Source organism: Argiope bruennichi, chromosome X2 (genome assembly GCF_947563725.1).
Source record: "Argiope bruennichi chromosome X2, qqArgBrue1.1, whole genome shotgun sequence".
NCBI classification, from domain to species: Eukaryota; Metazoa; Arthropoda; class Arachnida; order Araneae; family Araneidae; genus Argiope; species Argiope bruennichi.
In genome coordinates, this window is record NC_079163.1 from 60,093,420 (window position 1) to 60,111,229 (window position 17,810).

Sequence of the window (17,810 nt, forward strand, 5' to 3'; positions counted from 1 at the left end):
GTATTTCTATTTTGTATATGTATGAGTTCTGAATTATATTTTTTTTCTTGCTATTATGTTAAAATAAATATATGTTTACTGATATATTTCTATTTTGTATATATGTATTCTAAATAATTGTATTTTTTATATAGTGAATAAAAATAATTGTTTATTTATCACATTTTAATAGTATTTCTATTTTGTGTATATACGAGTTTTGAATAATTGTATTTTTTCCCCCTTGCTATTATGTTGAAATAAATAAATGTTTACTAATATGTGTCTTCATCTGGTTCATATTTTATAATTTATTAATTCATTCATATTTGTAAACTAAAATATGTTATTTCTTTATATAAGTACAGCTCATAGATTTGCTATATTTTTTAAAACAAACGTTTCTAGTAAAAAAATTTTAAATCCAATATTTATATAAAGCATAAATAAATGAATGAATAATCTCATTATGTTACTAATCAAATTTTTTGTTTACAGCAATTTTTATTTCCTACATGTAAATCTTTTAATATTAATTAGCTTCCTTTTTTAAAAAATAAAATTCTTGAGAACTAAAAAGTTTCCATTTCAAAGAAAATTTAATGTAGACATCTATTTTACACAAACAGATAATAAATAATTCGTAATTAGCAATTATTATGCACCTATTTAATAATTCGCTGAATGTGTTTTTAATAACGAAAGTTGTCAAGAAATGGTGATATTCAATATCGGAAATTCTCAAACCGCGATTGTAATTATTTAAATGTCAATTTTTTAAATACAAAGTAATATTTTTTAACTAGTATCTATGCAATTATTTGATAATTTAGAGAATTGGCGAAAATTGTAGAGGAAGCATAACGCTATACATCGCAAGTTATGCGTTATGTTAATCTCCGTCCTTCTTGGAGCGTCCGCCTAACCGTGATGACTCGTTACAACAGCCAGCAGGCCTTATCTCTCGGAGGTCACGCTTGAACGCGCAGCATGACTCAGTTTCCCGCCTCTCGGGGAGCGCAGAGAAATACAACCAGAGAGCTCCGAGGGACAGAGTGCGCGATGTTGTTGTGTGTCGAATAAATATATATTTTTGATATAACACAGAGAGTGATTGCTTCCAAACCCTTACAGGGAGTCAGATCATGACAAATAACTTTATGGATTAATTAATCCTCCTCAGTGGTGACAACGGACTGTAATTTAAATCTATTTCGTTGAGAATTTCATTTTTCTTGTCAATATGGCTACAGCTGAAACAGCAGCAGTAGTAATCCCGCCATTCATAAAGCCGGATCCTGCACTTTTGTTTCATATGCTCGACTCCACTTTCGAATTGGATTATCCGAAAGCCATTACTGAAAGCAATACGATTACATCGTGGCTCACTTACTTTCCGAAATTGCCACTCTTGTGCGGGATGTAATAATTCAACCGCATTCCACGGATCCATATTAGGATCTGAAAACGAAAGCCGTCGAACGCTGTTCCGAATCAAAGACGCAGGAAATTCGACGACTTTGGCTGGTGAAAGCTTAGGTGATCGGAAGCCCAGCGAATTGCTTCGTATCATGAAAAGGCGAGCCGAAAGCCATAACATCGATGATTCCTTGCTGTTTGAACTGTTCAATCAAGCAATGCCTGTACCTGTGCAAACTATTTTGGCCTCCATTTCACCGATTTCTTCGGACAAGGCAGCAGATGTAGCGGATAGAATTCTGTACATCTATTCTACCTCAATCAGCACTATTTCTTCTGGAAGTGAACGCAACTCTTCACCTGTGAAGGAGCTTAAATCGGACGTGGATTTGCTTCGAAACGAAATCAAGGAATTGGCTGACCTCCGCCATTCTCGCAGTCGATTTCGGTCTCCTAGCAGTACTCGTCATGCTCGCTCAAAATCAGGGGGGCAATAGATACTGCTGGTATCACTTTCGATTCCACGAGAAAGCTAAAAGGTGCATTCCGCCCTGCTCTTTTAAGGGAAATCCTGTTCCAGAAGAGTAGCGGCGGCGGACTCTTCCTCTGGATATACTTCTCGTCGTCTCTTTCTACGTGAACATAACACAGGTATTTCTTTTTTAATTGATTCCGGCAGTGACGCCAGCTTAATTGTTGCTTCTAAAAGGGACAGACAAATGCCTGTTATGCAAACCTTTCGTGCCGCAAATGGTACTGCAATAAACGTTTATGGCAAAAAGTCTACAACTGTAAATTTTGGTTTACGCAGAAATTTCACATATTTATTTTATATTTGTAATGTTTCATGTGCTATTATTGGTGCCGATTTTTTGTACCATTTTAATTTATTAGCAGATTTAAGAAATAAACGTTAAATTGATAATGTTACTAATTTAAAAGTGCATGCTAAACTAGGTCCATGTTCATTTTTTTCTGTAAAATCTGTATTTGTAAATAATGTTTATGGTAAATTGTTAATGAAATATCCTGCAATTACTTAATTGCCAGACCCTCTGCTTCTGTGACAAGCGGTTCTATCAATCAAACCATTAACCCTATTTATGTGACTAATTTAATAAACACAAAGAGGTCTTTGAATCCTGTTTCCACTGCCCTTCATGGCACCTCAAAAGTTTATGTCAATCCCTCATTGAAAAATTGTTCACATATTTTCTTAAGATCAGATAAAGGTTAATCCTCCACTGACACCACCTTATACTGGACCCCACTTGGTTCTTAGCAGAAATGATAAAAATTTCATTATTGAGTTAAATGGAAAACATAGTACAGTATCAATTTATCGAGTAAAACCTGCTTATCTACTCGCAGACGATACTGATCAACCAGAACCTTCTCAATCTCAACCAATCCTTGAGAAGTCTACTGTTTCACCAAACCCTACTAAACCGTCCACTATCACTAGATACGGCCGTACAGTCTGATTTCCCAAGCATCTAGTTACTGACTATATTGTATAAATGCAACCTGTATTTTTTTATTATATAGTTTGTTACATTCATGTTGAATTTTGCATACGTTATTGTACTCAATATTCTTGCATATATTATTATTCTCAATACATTGCATATATTATTTTTATTCATTTTGCATATCCTACCCTTATTTCTAAGTTGTACCTATGTATCCTAGTTTGTATATATTGCATATGTGTTATCGTGACTTTGTCACTGGGGGCATACTCTATAGCGATCGTTCTAATTCTCTCGGAGAAAGCACGCCAAAGTTTGATGTGCGTTTCATCTACATTAATCATAAAATGGCCTTGAAAGCGCAGCATGACTCAGTTTCCCACCTCTCGGGGAGCGCAGAGAAATACAACCAGAGAGCTCCGAGGGACAGAGTGCGCGATGTTGTTGTGTGTCGAATAAAGATATATTTTTGATATAACACAGAGAGTGATTGCTTCCAAACCCTTACATGCAGTCAGATCATGACAAATAACTTTATGGATTAATCAATCCTCCTCAGTACTTTGAGTCTCGGATCACTAAAATGAGACTTTGAATTCAGTGAAAAATTATGCCTTTAATTATTTTTCTGACTGCCAAAGGTTAATGAATTTCTTTTTTTTGAAAGTTTCAGAATATTACAAGAACAAGTAAGCTTGAAGTTGAAAGAATTGAGAAAGTTTTTTTTCTGTTATTGAAAGTATTATGATAAAACGTTTCTTCCAGCTTTTATAATACACATAATTTCTAATACTTTTAAAACATTGCTTGCATAAAACTGATTTTTAATTGAAAAAAATACGGTAATTATGCTTTCTATAGCAATATAACTTCATACTAATGATTTAGCAAAGTATTCATCAAAAAATAAGTAAAAAAAAAATGAAGTTTATACAAAATCGAATTGATGTAAGAAATAAAGGTTTAAGGTAAGAAAATCTAAATGTAAACTTATTTAGTAGACTAAAAACCTTTTACATGTGTTTAAAATAGATAATATTTTTAAAAAATAATGTGGTAAATACAAAATTTTAATTACTGCACTTTAGACAGTAAACAGGCCATCTACAAAAACTTCTTTAATTATTATGAAGTACGGTAAATGGAAATACCAACTGAAAGAAATAATTTCTAGAATATCTCATTAATTTTTTCAGCTTTAAATTCATGAAATATTGTAATTTTTGTAAAATAAAGTATCAAAGCATTCTATTATGAAATTTCTTGAATATCAAAATAAAGTCAATTGAAAAACAAAATTATTCAGAATTTGGTACATTGAAATTCTGGAGTTGTTTGTTCATTCAAGATTCACAAGTTACATTTGGAGCTAAATGATTTGGAAATTTGTTTTGATTAATTTGAAATCAAAGCACACTTTTCATTTCTGTATTGTATTTAAACATGTCTGTGCCATATGTTGTGTTTATTTTATACGCCAACGTATTCAATGAAAAAGCAATTAAAAACTTTTAACTTTTGAAAAAATGAACTTGTCAGATATGAATCTTGCTGTTTATTTGAAGTTTTTTTTCTACAATTTTTGTATTCTAAGTGTTGTTTATTGTTTATTTACTACTTGTTATTATGTACTTACTTGTTATTATGTATTATTGATTAAACTTGCAAATATTAGAGATAAAACTTAATATTTCCATTTTCAGCTTAAAATTTGTCTTTAGATCCATTGTTCTTAATTCACGTTTTTGGATAAATCGAAATTTTATTGCATCAGCTATTAGTTAATCAAGTCTGGTTGCATTTGTTTTCTTGACATGGATGGTCATTTAATTGATGTTTTTATGAAATAATGATTTATTATAAATTTTGCATATATGTAGCGTTTCGCCAATATGTATTCATACATGCTTTCTTAGGTCAGATTTCCAGTGATATCTAATTAGAGTTTTCACATATATATAGTTTATCTTTTGTAAGAAAATGTAAATGACTATTTAGATAAGATTTCTGTGCTAATGATTACTAATATATATACGTAAGTCTTTTCTTCTGCTTAAATGAAATGAAGAATAATTAATTCCAGTTTTCTTCGAAATGTTTTATTGCATTCTTCATACAAATAAAACTTTTCGTTATTGTGAATGCGATGATGGATTTTCAATTGAGATACGAGTGTGAATGCTGTACCTCTTATTTATTTTTAAATATAAATGATTTCTTCCTTCTTAGCATGAATATGACAGCGCTTTTTTAAGATACGTCTTTATATAATTTTTGTTTCATAATTTATATGTAAAATGCTTATTTGCATTGGTACTTTTATGTTTAAGTAGTTTACAGTTGTGGATTTAGGCGTTTTGCAAACTTGGACAGTGCACATTATTATGAGGTCTCTCTTTTAACAACCTGGTCAGATTAGTTTCATAGTTCAACACATTTTTAAATTAAAATGTTAAATTTATTGTAAGTTAATTATTTTTATTTCATTGTTATGATTCGTGACTGTGCAGCATTTGTATAAAATATTATTTTAGATGCTCATTGTCTACAAATACTATTATCACTAAATGAAACATAAATGAAAACACATTTCGCATTGTTACAGAAATTTATCTATCTAACAAAAAGACTAATAATATCCGTATAATCTATCTGCCTCCGCACCTCCTGTCCTTTACCCAGATGTCTTTTCAGAAATCTGTCGCTGCAAATTTAGCTTTATACAAGAAAATTGCTCTATACTTTTCATAAATATATTACTTTTTATTTATGGGAGTTTTATAAAGGTAATCCAAACAATATTTTTATAGCATGTTCTATTTTCTTTTTCACAGATATTTGGTATTTCCTCTGTATGTTTACAGTAATGGACCAACAATTTAGGCTTATAGAGATGCTTCATTACACATTTTTCAAATTAATCTTGTTTTTTTTATTATATGAAATCGTTAATAGAAATTTAAGTTTGATTTATTTGCAAACGTTTTGCTACACTTTCCACATATCATCTGACAAAGCTTTCTTAAATGAAATATGTATGAACTTTCTCCACCATGTACTTACATATATATGGTGCATATTTTATAGTAACACAATAATGTTTATAGAGATGACACCTAATAGAAAATACTTTGTTATATTTCCAGCTGTGAGATTTTGCTTTTGCACACACACTATAAATGTTTATATGAACACGAATTTTGAAATCACCTTTATAGTAAAATACATTTAAAATGTTCCCCTTTAATACTTATATCAGAAAGCCATTCAAGCATTTTAAAAAATTAAGATTATCACTCATTCAAAGTGCATGGAATTATGGTAGATAATTCACAAACATGATCTTACAAATACAATATTTCAGATAACTACACTGTCTTTAAAAGGGAAAAAAAAAAAAAAAAAATTAATAAAATGAGATTTCAGAATTTTACTTGTTTGTTTTATATTATTTTAAAGTGTGGAAAGACTATGGCAGGCTATACAGTACCATTATTTTCTAAATAATGCAATACAAATAAACATTTCTTTGGCATAAAATGGGAAAAAAACTTTTTTTTTTTTCTTTTTTCGCATTCTGCATTTTGTTACAGCAAAAAAAGAATTATTTTTCTGAGATGCTTTGCGGAACTCATTTATCTTACATTCTTGAGACTATTTTTCAAGGGCATAAAATGAAGTAACTCTCTTAAAATCATTAATCATGTATAGTTGCTTTCTAGCTACAGATTATGCACTATTTCAATCTTAAATGCACTTGTTACTTGTCATCATCTATACATTAATGATTATATACTGCGCATGCTTATTTATATTCGGAGTATTACAGTATTTTCTTAAGAACTTAATATATAGAAGAATTTTTCTAATGATAGCTCGAGAAAGATAGTTTATACTCTCAGTCTTTAAGTGTAAGGACGAACACAGCAATATGACAACTTTAAAACGAAGGACTCATTATTGCAATTTTTATTAGCTTTTTGGGTTACCGTTCATTTTTATTTAGCATGTTTTCCACTTTCGTTTCTGGTATTAATTTGCATTTCTTGCTATTGCATTTGAAATCAGGTCCTCCTTCTATCAATAACTTTTGAAGTAAATATAAAATTTTTACTTTAAAAGTTTTTTGTACGATCTTAGCTAGAGCTTTAAATTTAAACACTTTTTCATTTTGAAAAAAAAAAAAAAAATGTGCAGATATAAAGCAATCAAGATTTAAAATTTCATGTTTAAATGAAAAAAATTATTACAAAATACATTCATTATTATTATTATTATTATTTTGCTGCTGTTGTTATTAATTTGATTACTAAGTGCAGAACAAAATTTTTAAGATTGAAATGATGCATGCTAAAGAATATTTTCCTAATTTTATGAAGGTAAATAATTGAAAGCAATGGGATAAATCTTTATTCAAAGAAAAACGTGTTATACTTTAAACTAATGCTTGGTTTAAAGGAAAGTGATTACTATGAAACAACGCTATATATACTGCTTTATCTATCTTAAGATAGATAGTATAATTTGTTAAAGGACATCTTTTTCTCAATTACAGGACATCTCTTAATATTATATTTAATTTTGCACCAATATTTGCTTTTAAACAGCTGAATGATTGCTACATTGTACTTGCTTCAAGAGATACTGATTTTGAAACATGCAGTAATTTAGTATTTAAACCTACTTGACAGGAAGAGACTTCCCATGGAAGACACTTTATACTTTTTTGATGAAAGATTGAATTTTATTTTGAGAATTTAAATTTTATTTTTTAATTTTTAATATTTTTTATTAAATCTTTCCATGTAGCTTGTAAAAATATATAAAGCTAGGGAAATACTTTAGATATGTTGCATTTTGTTGGTTGAATTACCTCTTTTTGCTTAGTTAAAATTGATTAAATTTATATCTGAAGTTTAAGAAATTATGCAACCAGAATTTTCATTTAAAAGTCCTTCTCTTTCTCTCTTTTTATTAAGCGAATACTTACAAATCTCAAATTAAAAATACGTAAAAAAGAAGAAAATCTTAACATGGTAAATTATTTACTATGTGAATGGAAATAATGAACATTTCAAATTTTATCACACAAAAACTCATTTCAAATATAATTAAAGAAACTTTTATTTCGTGCAATTTAGTTTCGTTGAATTTGCCAAAATTCGTGATATGTATTTTACAATCGAACCGAGAAAATCTTGTACAAATTCGTATGTCATACGTATTGTTGGTGTCCATTATAAATCTAAATTCAAAAAGAGCTTTATTTACGACTTTTAGACAATAAATTGCATTCAACAATGAATAAAAAGGCAAGATAGAATGGAAAAAAGTACAGGGTTGGAAATTCACTGTTTAATTTTTGGAATAATGTTATGGAGCTTGAGCCATTTATCCTTCAACTAGTGTTCGATGATCATTCTACAAACTTCATGATGACTGTTAGATGTCACATTAAAGAATATATGCTTTTGGACTGTCGCTTTGGATGCTGCTTCACATTATTTATGCTGATTGCTCTGTTTGTTCGAGATCATGAAGAAATGTCAAACAAGCATCTAATTACAGACAAGATAAATTTACAAGCTATGTAATCATTGTCTTTTCTACCATATTTGATTATCAGTTCTTTGAGCAGGATACAAGAAAAGAACAAAGAGACGCTGAAAAAATTCTAGGTAATGAAACTGCTCCTTTAAAGCGTTTTCTATCGGATTCTGATATTTCTAGGTTTATAATAGAGATTAAGGAAGATTCTTTCATTGGATTGGCAGATGGTTTTACATCTTAATAATTCAAGAGCATTGGAGCTCAGATTTAAAAATCAAGTTAAATCAGATGTTAAATAAAAGTCAAGTTAAGTATTAAGTTTCGTAAATGTGAGAAAAATATTTGAAAGGAATTAGTTAGTTTCAGTTGGAAGTAAATGGCTTGTAACTTCTGAAAAATCAAGTTTGCTTCTGAGTTTACTTGAATGGATTCAAACAGCTAAAAGAGTAATTGAACTTCGCCTAATTAAAAGTGAACATTCAATTCACGATATCATCAGAAGAAACAACGTTGATATCGCTCAGTATTTCAAAATAAAAAGTATGTCGAAAGTAGAGACAATAATAAATGCATTGAGAAAAGCTTCTAATCTTTTTTCGTAATATGTATATTTTTGTAAGTTTTTCAAAATCGAGAGATAGACATGGAAACATATTTCATCCATATCCGTCTTCCATGAAATCTTTCTTATCTGCCAATGGAAGGCTAAGAAAGCCCAATAATAAAGTGATATTGTCAATTGATTAGAAATCTACTTAGAAGAAAGGATAAAATTACGGGATCTATACCATTATTGTTTAAAAGTGGACAGTATCTTGTGAGTATAAGGAGAAAAAAATGCAAAACGAACTCTTTTTTTTTTTTTTCTAGCCTTTTGTTCCTGATTGTGGACTCTACCTTAGACTGAGCTAATATATATATTTATTATTTTCTTTTTTACTTTTAAAGATGTTTTCATTTGTTTATACATATATATTTCTCTTTTCTTTAAAATTCTTTTATTTTCTACTTATTTTTCTGTTTTCTAAGTTTAAATTGCCTTTCTTTGATAAATTTTATTTTTTACTAATTAGGTTTAAATGATGCTGTTACTGTGGAATATTATGTATGCTCTTCTGCTCGAACCATTTAAACCTTCTCCACGTTTTCTTTTTATGCCTGCTACTTTATTTTTTATTTCAGTTTTTTTTTTTCTTTGATGTCTTTAGCTACTTTTGCGTATAGTACACATGCGCATTAAATATATATATTTTTAAAATGGCTAGTCCTTTGACAGCTACTTAAATTCTATTTTATTTTAACTATCAGCTTTTTATCGGTGAAACGCCCCTTTTGGCACACACCTACTCCTCATCAGAATACCATTATTGTAGTTATAGTGGGGGGTGCAGTAATAATTCACTTACTTATTCCAAAGAAAATGAAAAACATTTACTAATTACTATAATGATATCTTTGAGCCATGCTTTCATAGCTTATTCCAGCATGTGACGTGAATGGATTTTGTATTCGATAGGCTCAATCTTTTATTCCTGAAGTCTGTTTGCCACCTATTCAGAGGCATAGGAATTAAAACCCTTACTTTTACAAAGACTTTGTAAAAATAGATAAGAAGAAGAAACGGCTCTTTTTTTTACTTCTTAGAGATAGAACATTCTCAGAAACCATACGGAAAAGATATAATTGCTTGCACACTTGAATGCAAAATTTGTAACACAGATGTATACAGAATTTCTTCTATTTTGCATGAAGATAGCAGATATTCACGTAAAGCATGCTGCTGTAAACGGACATGAGCATGTCAGTATTGGTTCCGAAAAATCTTTTTTCTTTCCTAAAATATGAATGATCAAAATCTTTGTGTTTACTTTAGCAGAGAAAACAGCAAAGAATGATTATTGTTTATGATACACAGTTCAGAACAGGAAAAACTGAAGGACTTTAGGAGGAAAAAACTGAAAAGAGACATCCATAAATATTTTCAGCCCAATGGATAAAATTGTACAAAAACAAAATGCAAGCTGCATGATATGATTAATTCTTCAATTAAGACTATCATAATAAAGTTCATTCTTAACCTTTTCGGCCCTAATAGGCATATGCGTGCGAAAATCGGATGTCATTTCCTGTTTGGTAAGTAAATCCTACTTTTATATTGGCTATGTAGGACGAACTATTTTTGAATGGGATTTAAAATTTTAATCATGCAAAATTCGGGTCGAAAAAGTTAAGCATCATTTGAGGGACAGAAATGATAAGAATGATGTTCTTGTCCTCATATGAGAGGTACTTAGTGGTCTGTTTTTAATTCATTTGCGTTTTAAACATTGTGTTTTGCAGATGCATGATACCGATTCTTCACAACTTTTTGATGCATCTGTTGTCCCTATGGGGAAATAACTCATCATCAAATTTTTTTTTCCTAAAATTCTGCCAATGGGAGTTCAAAATCTTTTCCCATTTGCTCCCAGAAATATGTATTAATCTACCAATATTTCATTCTATCACAGGATGTGGTACTGTCTTAGAGATTTTTGGTTTAGGTAATAAAAAAGCCTGGAGAATTTCAATGGATCTCTTTGGGGTAAAGAACGCTTTTATTGAGTTGCTGAATGATGTATTTTTAGGAAATTCGCAAATGCTAACTGTTCAAAGATATGTTGCTTTTCTGTTTAAAGAAAAATCACTAAACTATCAAATTCCGAATGATTGTGAGCGTTTTTTAATTGTTAAGAAAAATAGAGCCATTGAAAATGTACTATTTCAGTACTTGAAAAGAGCTGCTTTCCAAGCATTAATCTAGAATCAGTCTAGAAAAACAATGTGAGCTTTCAGTTGCTGGAAACTTGGAGATGTATAAAGGATTTGACGATGCTTACCTTCCAACATGGTTAAAATACAAATTAAAAATGGACTACTGAATACCTATCAATGCTTTTGTCCCCCAAATGTTGGCAAAGAAAGCAATATGATTTATTATGTTAGCATTAAATGCAGTATTCAATTTATTGTGCAGTTTGTTTTTGCATAATTTTATCTATTGGACTGGAAATATTCGTGTTTATCTCTTTTCAGTTGTTTCTACTTTTGGACTGTATTTTGAATTTTATACTTTAAATTTACAGAAAATATAGTTTAAATATTTATTGTTAAAGTTATTAAATTATTGATTTTTTTTACGATGTTTATGTTATGAAGACTTATTTGTCAACTTTAAAATAAAAAGTATTATAACAACATAACAGAAAGGAGGTCTACTCATATTTAATTTCATAGATATCGCTACATTTTATAATGATTGATAAATTAAGTTTTAAAAACTCAAAAACAAGGAAGTAGATATTGGAAATCCTGCATATTTAAAAAATATTTAAATTACTCAAATAAACGATTCAATATTATAAGTTTCCTCATTGTTTTAAGCCGCCCTTTTGATGACTTGTATCACATAAATTTGGCCTCTAAAACTTGGGTCTCGGCTGAAATAAAAAAAATGATACAAATGCAGCAACCAGAAACGCAGAATTTCTGCCAGAACTGATTTTTTTAAAAAACTTTTTTGAAATACCGATTGCACTATTTACCTTTTCTATTTGGATGCATTTTGCTTCGGATTAAGAGACGCATTACCGAAAAATTGTGCGGCGAATTAATATTTTTTTGAAGACATTTTTAATTTAAATACTGCTTCATTTTTCAAAATATTATACTATGGTGAAAGAAAGCAGTAAAATTGTCAGAAAAAATGACTAGAATTGTATTTCTAATAGCATTTCTGGGGATGAATGTAGCCAGGCTTCTTATAGATATGCCACTTTTTCTTTCTCATTTTTTTTGTACCGATTTTAAGAATAATATTGAATCTCAAAGAATGAATGATATAAATCTGTTACTTGTGATGCCAGTGATGAAAACTGTTTTATTTTGTTTAGTTCTTTATACTTACTGTACAACTTCTTTAACTTAATATCGATTTTTTTAATAACTAAATACAATCCAATCCAATCCAATCCATTGCAGTTCATTTCATTCACTATTCTACAGATAGAGGGCAGCAGCTCCGCATTCTCTATAATTCCTGTTTTAAAATAAGTTTACTTGCAGATATACCCGTGTTTAAAATACTTTCATGCTTAATATTTTTAAGGTGAAAAGTACTTTTGTCTAAAATATTATAATACATAAAATTCTTTTACATTTGAAACATTTCTTTTAATTATGAGGAAAATACCATGTGATGCAGGCGATTTTAAAAACCCGCCGATAGCTGATTTTCTCTTTGTTATTGATACTTAAGTACTTGGAATTTTGTTCACGAATACTGAATTAGAATAGAGGCTTTAACGAAAGTTTTGTGACAGTTAATCAAATAATTAATAAAGAAATCAATAGTTGAATTTTTTTGTCGTTTTGAAAACCACATGGGCGAAGTTTGTTCGATATTAGATTAAAACTGTAAATTTGTATAAGATGCACCCAGAAACATACATTGTTATATAATAAACTTTAGAATTCTTTTAAAATCCAAAAAAAGGCATTGAAAAAAGTATTTTAAAAAATAAAATAGAAATCTTTATCTTTACTTATAATAAAAATGAATGTGTGTTGGGGCTCTACAAACCAGACTGCTTAACCTAGATTTACCAAACTTGGCATATATATATTTTGGAGGTTGAAAGTGCGCAACTCTGCGCGATTTTAATTAATTAAAAATTAAGCTAAATTTTGGCGTTTTTTTCTCGACAACTTTCGAAAATATTAAGCGCAAAAAAGATTTTTATATCATTTTAAAGTTGAATAAATTATCTTTTAAATGATACCAATATTTTTAATACATAAAATAAGTTTCTATTTGCAATCAGTTTTTAAAAAATATTCTAAGCATATTTTCCGACAATTTATTTTCCGTAAAACAAGAATAAAATTTAATTTGTTTGCGCAATTAGCATGCATGGAAAAAATTAACTTTTATCAATGTGTTGCTATTACATTGACAAAAGCTAAAGTTAAAAAATTAAGTTAAATCTTATTTCAAACTAACCAAGAAAAGTGTAATTTTCAGCATGTATCTATATGAAATGAAATAAATGTGATATTTTCTAAAAAATTAAATGCAAGAAAAAGTTTTCTGTTACCTCTAAAATAATCTATAATATTGAATCAATAATTCATTTTTATTAAAGGTAAAAATGGCTTAATATAATATGATATCCACTCTAATCAGAGCCCAGCAGTTAATTTCTAAGCTTTTAGCAATAGGCATATATATCTGATAAAAATGGTCTAAATTAAATTTGTTAAGAGAAATTATATTTTTTTGTAGTTTGAGTCTATAAATGTTCTGGTGAATTACGAATTTTAAATTTTTATATAGGCCTTCTATGAAATCATCTGCAATTGTTTTATAAGTCTAGCCATTCTGACTTTAAAACCACTTTAAAAAATGTCATTAAAATAGATCGCTTTGTTTTTAGTCATCGTTTTCACAAATACTCGGGAGGACAGATTTCCAGCTGATAGATTCCATTCAGAATATCAAATTTTTTAACGAAATCTTAGTGTTTAAACTATATTTAGAAATTCACTCGTGTAGCTCCTTGAGTGTTTGAGATATCTCATACACAGACAAATAGAATAATAAAAATGAGGATTTCGCAGAGTTATAGAGGTCGAATTTTTAACTATTAATAGTTAATAATTTCTATTTTATATATTCGTGTACGAGAAAGTTAGAATAAATTCCGAAGAATTAAATAGATCAAACAAATGAATGTATTTAATTTTTTAGAGCTTTCAGTCAAACATATATATACGCGTACACTTAATTTTTTTTATAAAGGCAATGAGTAATTCCTTATTTTTTTATTTTGAAGGTTGAATTTAACCCATAACTTTTTAACCTCTAATTTTGCCCATAGCTCTGATAACTGCGGTTTTAATACATGCATGAAAAATTTATTAACCACTCATTTTGAGACTGCAGAAAAGTGCTTCATGACTGCTTTTAAAGAATATTATAAATATTTTAACAAATGAATGAGAAGAGAAAGTCACAATGTATAAAATTTCCCGTTTGAAATTATTCCAAAAGCGTCTCGACGTTGACTCTTGCGAAGGATGAATTGAAAAAGGCTCCCTTTTATTTGATTTCTGTTATAAAACAAGATTGAATGGACGCATTTGCAATGGCCCAGACACCAAGCGGAGCGGCAAATCTGGTTGGCGAAGCGTCTTTCTTGACACGCCCTTGCAGAATTTTATGGCATTTCAATGGAAAGAAAGAAAGCCTCTATCTTTTTTTCCCCAGTGGCCTGTCATTTTGGTTAGATTTGTAGGTCGGGTCTCATTGGAAGAGAGTCTCTATTCACAATTTTATTCAATCGGCTGAATCATCTGCAATCATTGCTTGCAAATGAGCCTCCAATTTCCATTCTGGCTCAGATTTTCATTCAGCTGGAAAACACATTTCCATTAGAAGCGACCAGAGGTTGGACAACTCTCCTCCCTCGGAAGCCACCATTTCCTTTCTCTTATAGGAGCTGATGCTATTTGCGTTCAGTAGTCATGGCTACGGAGTCGGCTGTACGACAATTATTTTACAAAGTCAAAATACATAAATAAAAATCACAAAATCAGATTCACTTTAAGTGTTTTTATGAGAATGGATAAAGAGCATTTCTATCGTCTATAAAATGTCTAATGGCATGTCCTTTACTTTACTCATGACTATCTAGCTCAGAGGGGAAAATATTCAAGCATTTCGAATTATAATATATGAAGATTTTAAAGAATAAGTATATATGACTGTACTATTTTATACGATTGTGAAACATTTTAAGTGTGGAATATTGACATCCGTTAAATTCTTCATTTAAAAAAATATCGGCAAATTGCTTATTTCTTTACTAAAGTATAGAGTGGTGCCAAAATAAATAAAAATTCATGAAAAAAAAATTTTTTTAATGTAATTCAATAAGATAATCTGTTTCCAGGACAAAAATATATAAAAAAAAAATATTACATATCAAATAAAAGTGGTTAAAAAATTTTGCTTAAGCCTCTCCAAGGAGTTGCAGTTTTTCAAAATCTGTGTCTCTTTTAGTTACAAAGATTGTTCCTCTATTTCTAGAGATTTTGATACAAAGTTTGAAAATAGACTGAAGATTTTCAATAATTAGTTAATAATGGCATACCTTATAAGGAAAATTTCAAATTGGAAAACTTTTATGAATTATATATAGAATAATTTCTAATTATCTGCTTCTATAAATAATTTCTTAATAATTCGAACTCCGGCCTGTCTTTAACTTCTGGTTTTATCGTGTTTTTATTTTTCCATATGAATCAAAAATGTCTTTTTAAATTCCTTTCTGAAAGTATATAAGTTCAAAATATTTTCTCACTTCCAGCTTTCTGCTTTCCTCTTTAGGCTGCCTATCTCACTCACCATGGCTCTTGCAACGAAATTTTGGTAATCGGTTAAAAATTGAGTAATGTAAATTGTAGAATTGGAGTATTAACTGTAGATTAGAAACTCAGCGCCTGCTTTTCCTTCAATCAAAGAATGTTTGGCACATACACATATTCAAAAGAAACTAGCAGCAAACTGCTACTATCAGTATGAGAGAGAATAAGGGAAAGGTAATCACTAATCAGAAAATCATCTCCAACTACAAAATGCAATATAGGAAGCAGTGTTGAGAGCAAATAACCAAAATCAAGAAAATGAAATGTTGGAATGTGTTCGTGAAAGTAGGTCTTCTCTCCATTATGGAACAGACAGAGACAGTTACCAAAATATCAAGGTAGCCTCGAGAGATGACATCATTCGGTGGTGTATATATATATATAGCAGACCGTAATTAAGTTCTTACCTGATGAAATTGTGCGGTCAAAGCCTGCAAAGAGAGTGATATTGTGATACAGTTTGGAGATTAAAATGCACACTACACCAGAGTTTGATACTTTAAACACATTATCTTTCCTACTAATTATAACAACATAACTATTAATAAAAGTTTAGCTTCAAGGAAGTTTTTTGAAGCGCAACACATCCTGGGTGTGAAATAGTAATTTAAGCTTTGTTGTCCTGTAATTTCTATTTAGTGCTGCAATAATTCCAAGCGATGAAACTAACCATTAAGGAACTGGAGGTGTCAATTAACCCTTTAAAGGTCCATTTTTTTCTAGTCATATTATGTTAAAATATTTTTAGGCTTGAAATTAGAATAAGAAAATGGATTCATTTAGCTTATTAGATAAATTTAATTTGATTAATTAATTAATTTGGTTAATTAATTATTAAGTAACAAATCAAGATACATCATTTTGTGTGAGATAAAGAACTGAAGCATTTAAGTTTCTGTCTTTCTAAGAAAATTTGTCAGAACTTATGCCAACCTACATAATTTCATACAAAGATTGATAAATTTAGTGAGAAGCATACTTCCCACGGCCCTAGAAAGGATTAAAAACGGTGATGATTGGAATTGTATATGATTGGTATTTCATTTAGAAACCATCGTCTTTCTTCTCAGAAGAATAGAATTTTAAAAGATCAGAAATTGTGGATGGGTTAGTAAAAGAGAGGGTTCAATCCTTAATAACAAGGTTAACTTTGTACAGTTACGAACTATGAGTCTTCATAGCCATCTTAAGCATGTTTTGAGATACTGATAATTCCTAGGATTTCACAAATGGCCAAATAATTTATCAACAATAATTTGGGATCTAGAATGAGATTTCAATTTATAATTGTTCTGCATGATAGTCCTTCCCTGAATCTTCCAAGATTCGTCGTGCAAAGATATAAATCTTTTTATTTATTTTTGACCAGTTTAATTTATCTGTATTATATTTACATATTGACGGTCTTTGAACTAATGGATTGGTTAATCAGCCTAGGTCTAGAAATAAATAACGAATTTGATTGATTCTAGATATAAATTTTTAATGAAACTTAGTTGTTTGTTTTTAAAATTCTTGAAAAGGAAACTAAAACACATCTTATTTAGCTTCTTGATAAATTATCGAAATATTTTCAAAATACAAAAGGTTATACATGTATCAAACAACATTATATCCCTTTGAAATTTTGTTTGAAGATGTGTGGATTGATGTTATGTGGAAGAAGTGCATTAAGAAAGATAGCTGATTTGGAAAATTCAATTCTATTTCCATTGCCTAAGCATAAGCATCCATCTCTTAAGACGCATCTAGATCAATACCATAGCATTAGAACTCTTTATTGGTACAACGAATGTTAAACTTCCGAAACTCCGGTTGATTCAATTCCCTTGCGCTTCATTGTCAGAATTAACTGATTTCAAGCTAATTTTATTTTAAAAAAAAATTAAATTGTTTAAGAATGGTATTTATTAAAAGACAAGT